The sequence below is a fragment of the Eschscholzia californica genome, unplaced genomic scaffold (genome assembly GCF_041429995.1).
Source record: "Eschscholzia californica isolate CP2 unplaced genomic scaffold, dmEscCali1.0.p SCAF_5, whole genome shotgun sequence".
Lineage (NCBI taxonomy): Eukaryota > Viridiplantae > Streptophyta > Magnoliopsida > Ranunculales > Papaveraceae > Eschscholzia > Eschscholzia californica.
The window spans coordinates 47031731-47038008 of record NW_028238472.1 but is presented as its reverse complement, the minus strand read 5'-3'; the positions used below and the strand labels follow the sequence as shown (position 1 = coordinate 47038008).

Genomic DNA, 6278 nt, shown 5'->3' with positions numbered 1-6278 from the left:
TTCGGTCGGACCACCGGGTAAGGACCTATGTCCGCGTCCGTCCGCTTAAACTCTTTCGGTCGGGCGGGTACGGACCGATTCGGGCAACGGACTGTCACAGACGCTTCAGACTCGGGCGGTCGTGGGCGGATTCCGGGTTTTCGGACCAAAACCCACCCCTAGTGGTGGTTAATGGTGGTGGTAAGGAGACAGGTAGAACAGAGAGTTTCTTTAGTAATTGATCGTTGTATAATAAATTGGCGGTTCTGCGGTTTTCCGGTAACGGAGACAGATTATTGACGACAAACGGTTGTTTTCTGGCGACGCCGTTGGTTTTCCGGCGACATTGAAGGTTTACCAGCGATGACATCAGTGGTTTTTTTAGTTTTTTATCCTTTTGATGTCAGACCTTTAGGGTCTCCTTTTACAGATCTCTAGGATCCTTTTGTCAGACCTTTAGGTCTCTTTTCACGGATCTTTAGAATCCTTTGTGTCTATGTCTAGTCCAATTTCTTTCCCTTCATGAGGCACTTTGCATTTAAAGGTATGTAACTCTCATGAAGTTTTTAGAGGAGAGAAATAACAATTATCATCCTTGTAATATTGTGATTTAATCACTTTTGAATGAAAATGATTCGCATGTGTTCAAAAAAAAATTTAAGTGTTTATAAATAAAACTGAAATTTATATATAACTAAACAAGCCCTTATCATTTACTAACGGATAGGCTATGCAGTTAGACTTACGAGAATCTTTAGGTTAGTTTTGTTTTTCTTTTTCATCTTTATAATAAATCAGCTTAATAATCTATAATCAATAAAAAACTGAATCAAAAATCTAAATTAATTAAAAAATTAGAACAAACTTACAATGTTACTTAAGGCTAACTACGAAAGCCCTTAGGGATGCAAATCTATAATTATTACAATTTCGAAAATCGTGATGAAATAAATCAGGATAAATTCGTAAAATACTCAGATTCTATAATTGTTAAGTATGAATGGTAAGTTTAAATTTAAATCAAATCCATAGATTTAAAAGTTTAACAAGTTACTAAAATTATATATAATTAGTTTTTTATGTATGCGATCAGTCCGACTGTATACATCGCAGTACTTTATTAAATGTTTTTATTCATTTTAAAATATCTCCGAGCACATCCATAACATTGCTTTTATAAATTAGATAGTCAATTAAATTTGTTGAAATGTTATTAAAATTACATGTGGCTAGTCTTTCATATATTTGTTTTAAAAGTTTGATACCAATTTAATTAACTATATATATTACTAGGGTATATCCCGTGCCCTAAGGCACGGTCACTTATATCAATCAAATGTTACAAAATTTATTTTATATTTTACTGAGAGAGGGAGATTTTTGTTAATTAGTTATTACTAGGGTATAGCCCGTGCCTCCGGCACGGAATTATTTTGAAACACTTAACGTTTGAATATATATATTCGGTGAACATTAGAAAATGAGGTCGGGATTTATTTGAGGAAGAACTAAAATATGATACTGTCTTAAAAATGAAATAAATCTTTAAATAAGATAAAGAAGATGAATTTTGTTGTCTTCTTTTTTTTTTCCTTTACATACATATTTTTGAAGTACCAAATGAGTGAAAAGACTTCAAGACATGAAACAACTCAACATTATAAAATGGGAATACACATTTTCTAATATGCTTCATATGACTTTATAATCTGCTGAGGTACGATTTAAGCTCCACCTCAAGTGGCATAAAACTCAATAACAACAAAAGTGTTTTTCATCTTTCCTCGTATGCACAGTATATGTAACTTTTGCACTAAAAAGTATGAAGTTGTATGTACGTCTCCATGGGATCATCACCATTAACATAAAATACAGGAAATGGCAAGCGTCTCAATGATGTGTGAACTCGAAATCGAGCACGTCTTTAATGTAAATGTATGTGAAGTCACCCTGTCATGAGTGCATAACTAAAAATGAATCTTGAAATCATAGAAAAATCAAGCATAAGCCATTGTATTCTCATCAAGAAAGAAATCAAGGGAAAAATAAAATAAAAGTAGTTCTTCTATACATAGTCAAGAAACATAAGCATTTGGTTTTTCCAAATTAATCTGACATATGAAAATTTAAACTACCAGCAATTATTTTTCTATCTCAGTAGAGAGGCATGTCGACTTTGAGTTACTTTTAAGTACAAGGTTATGTATCAGACACAAACCACGATAACTATACCATCCATTGTTCAATCCTATAGTGAAGTAACTTTGATCTATAATGGCGTTCATAACTGAATAGGTTGAGCAACATCTGTAACTCTTTCTCTATAGTGAAGTTAACTCTTTATCTATAGATGGAAAACATGAGGAGGAAGAAATAAAAATGGTGGTAGTATAACTGCACGGTGAAAAAGATTATCGACGTTAAGTATAACTGCAGAATTTAGACTCTGTAACTCTTTATCTATTGTAAGATCCTTTTTTCAGTTATCATTACAAATAATCAATCTAATTTGCTCACATTGTTAACTCTTCGTACTCTAATTATCATTTCAAAAAGCATTCTAATTCATCCAAATTCACTATTTAAGATAATTTTCTTGAGCATTTTGAGGTATTAAAGGCATCCTTTTGATACTTGCTTGTGAAGATATAGGATTATACATTAGTGTTCTAAATTTGACCTCACCACGAAATTATACCATTTCAAGATCAACAACACTAACTTAAATATTTGGGATATAAGCGCAGTTTACTTTGTGTTTGAAACGCCCTAAAGGAGAAAATAAAAGGTTGAAGTTAACTCCATACCTGTTGGTTAGCACCCCTCAACTCTAAGCTTTTCCCTCTATTGTTCTTTTCCACTTCCTTCAAACCTACCCAATCACCAGAAGAGCGCGCCCAGACTGATAATTGAGTTCATCTGAGCAAAAATGTGAATTCATGATATCATCTGCTGAAAATTCCGCGATAAAGTTTAGATTCGAGAAATCTAGATAAAATCTAGATAAAATTGAAGCCGTACAATATCATCTATATAATCTAGGATGATAAGATGTGAAATTCATGATATCATCTGCTTCAAGGGTGAAAACAATTGAAGCCGTACAATATTTGCAAATAAAGTTTAGATTCGAGAAATCTAGATAAAATTCCGCGATAACTAACATCTACATAATCTAGGATGAAAACATATCTAAGATGTGAAGATAACCACAGAAAAGAAAAAAGAAAAACACAATGTAAAAAACAAAGTGAAGGGTTCATATATGACATGAAAGTCTTCGACACCAACTAACATTTGGAAATTTAAGATGAATTACAAAATTTACCGAAGGTGAATATTAATTCAGTCAAGAAGTAACACAATAAGAATCCATACAAAACTACCACTTGGCAAAACTAAAGGGAAAGAGTAAAAGAGTTGAAGATCCATTACTTAAACCACTAAACAATTAACACATTCTAAAGGAACTACTTAGAGATGGAGAGACCAATTAACAATGACCAATAAAATATTTGATTAAGCACCACTTTCACAGATTTGTGCCTTTATCCATAAGCTACAATATGATGTATAGACGTGAAGAAAACTCATGATATCATCTGCTGAAAATTTCTTATGCGTCAGTTGATACATTTGTGACAATATCTAGATTCTCCACACTAATAAACAAACATATAGCTTGGTCCTGTTCGTGATATATCAATATTTTTATTTAGATAGACAGATGCAAGCATAATTAAGATCATCATGTATTCATGATCATCTTCATTATGGAATTGCATGTGAAACTCGAAGGTTCCTATCAAGATCGATAGGAATGTGTAACCCATAGTTTAGAGATTGTTGGTTAAAGCTAGACTCATCTGTTAGGCCATAAGAAAAGAAAGTGTGACATATATAGTCAAATAATTGGAAGCTCTAGCAACCTTCTTTGATACTCCTTGAAAACTACACAATATTTTGTGTGGAATAATAAAATTATAAGTAAAAAATCGTCTTTGGCATGTAAAGAACAACAAAAGAATCTTACTATATCCTTCCTCGAGAACAAAACAAAACAAAATAAAAACACACAAACTACTTAAGATGTTCTTAACTATACCAAATTGAAAAGAAGTAAATGAAGTTATTATTGTAATAGAGAGGATAACATATACCTATTCTTCGAACTCGGACATAGAAAAAGTTTCTGATGTAATTCTTTAGTTGGAAATATTTTTCCAATAATAGATTTGAAACTGCCAGCTACGCCAGCCTTGTCCCCTGGGGCTAAATTACCTTGTAAGCATTGCAAGAATCACAATCTAGTGTGGAACCGAGATGACCTAGCTCGTGTACAATAATAAGGACCTGTAATTCAGTAGTTAGTATTATTACCACAGTAGGCAGCATTTTATGCATTTATAATTGCAGTTATGAGTACTAACAATGTACTTGAAAAATATTCTTTAATGTGATTAACACATTCCACAACTCAAATAGAATTAGGAATGAACATTATGAGCTTTATATGTTCTTTGATATCGAATCATATCATACAAAATCATAGACACCATGGACGCAAAGTTCAAGCTAATCCTACCCAGTTAGCAAAACATATAAAATAGGTCATAGCAAAATAAGAAACTAAGAGATGTAAGATTAATCTCAAGTCCAGAAGAACGTTACTCAATATATGTATAAATTCAATTTTGCACGTTTCCACTGACTCAGACAAGTTTTCCTATCCTATGTCAAGTCTTCATATAAAATAGGTCATAGCAAGTTTTTTTATCAGTGTAAAACATCACAAAAGTGATAATTGAAGATTTCATTTTGAAAATTAAAGCTTTATAGGAAAATGAACCTAACAAAAAGATTTGAATCAATAAGTTATTTTACCTTTGAAGGTGAAGATTCAGCCAAGAAGATTTTCGGGAAATTTGTGGGTATGGTCGACTTTGTGGGTATTCTGTGAAGAAAACAGGAACGGATAAGAAAGGAACTGAGAAGCTATGTCTTTTGAAGAGAGAGAGGAGGAAGTAACCGAGAAGATACGTCCGTTGAGAAGGGAGATGAGGAAGTAAATAGGCTATATTTTGCTGAATCCAACGGTCTACCCCAATGCCGATGTGAGACGGGCGGCTATGTTCATTCAAATTTGAAAGAGGAAGTACCATCTATATACTCGTCACCCCTCACCTAATTATATGAAATCAAATGTGAAAGAGGAAGTACAGATATCAGCTTAAGGGGAACTAACTCGAATGTCTACATATCGTAGCATGTTTTTCACCTAACTTCAAAAGATAATCTTGTTCAAAGTTGAAACGATAAAAATAACATACACCTTCAATCGAGTCTAATTCTTTTTTAGTTACAGAAACGATAAAATACTTTATGTTTCTATATCCAAATATTGAGGTTCTTAGACATAAAACAACAACACGAACATGTACGTAGCATGGATATTAGGCAACAATCATTACTGAAGTCAACCAGGGAACCCATTACAACCCTTCAAATTTCAGCTAAAGACACCCCATACAAAAGTGACCTACAATCAGAGTGACCTAGTAGATTTCCATACAAAATTGACCTAGTGACTAAGGGAAACCATTATCCATATTAGAAACCCAAGAATTATATCATCCATGGTGATAATTAATATCAGTACCAACTTAGTCATCTTTTCCAACCATTAATATAAAATAAACTACTGAAAAGTTGTCTAGGTTGTTAAGAGAATACCTTCATCTACCCTAACACACAATCAACCATCCATCACTATCATTTGAACTCTCGAGGCAGTACAAAGACTAACATTACAACCCATCATGTATTAAAGTTCAGACATACATTTCATCAAACATGTAGTGTGCACATAGATCACTGAAATGAACCGAAACTCAAGCGAAATTCAAAGAATTGATCGACTGAATTGAAAGAAAATCCAGAGAACACAAATCTAGAGAAAAAGCAAAATCCAGAGAACACAAGCATGATTCAAAGAAACACAAATCGATTGAGATGAAAAACACTAACCTTGACGGACAGAATCATCAAACGAACGGAGTAACAAAAAATTCTGAAACAGAGAATCAATCGTTTTAATAAAGGGAAAGTGAGAAGAGACATATCGAAGAGGTGTGTCTGTCGGGTGAGAGTTGGAGGCACTGAAAAGAGACGTTGCTGGAAGAGGCACCCCGATAATATGATTGACTCAATCCAAAGGTGGATGATAGGGCTGATGTGGGACGGACGGCTGGATTTATCCAGGGGTTTGTCCCAGTCAGCACCCATCCACCTGTTTTATT

General features: G+C 33.5%; 1 long non-coding RNA gene across 5 annotated transcripts; it reads right to left on the bottom strand.

Moving 5' to 3' along the window:
* Positions 1-1508: 1508 nt before the first annotated feature.
* Positions 1509-6278, bottom strand: LOC147539865 (uncharacterized). 5 transcript variants are annotated; one of them, XR_015225655.1, is made up of 5 exons: positions 6007-6278; positions 4864-5163; positions 4140-4332; positions 2787-2928; positions 1509-1929 (listed from the first exon to the last, which is right to left on the bottom strand). It is a non-coding gene; the product is annotated as an uncharacterized LOC147539865 (long non-coding RNA). The 5 variants fall into 5 exon arrangements; XR_015225657.1 differs by lacking the exon at positions 6007-6278 and adding an exon at positions 5713-5932; XR_015225654.1 differs by lacking the exon at positions 4864-5163 and having other exon boundaries at positions 2787-2931.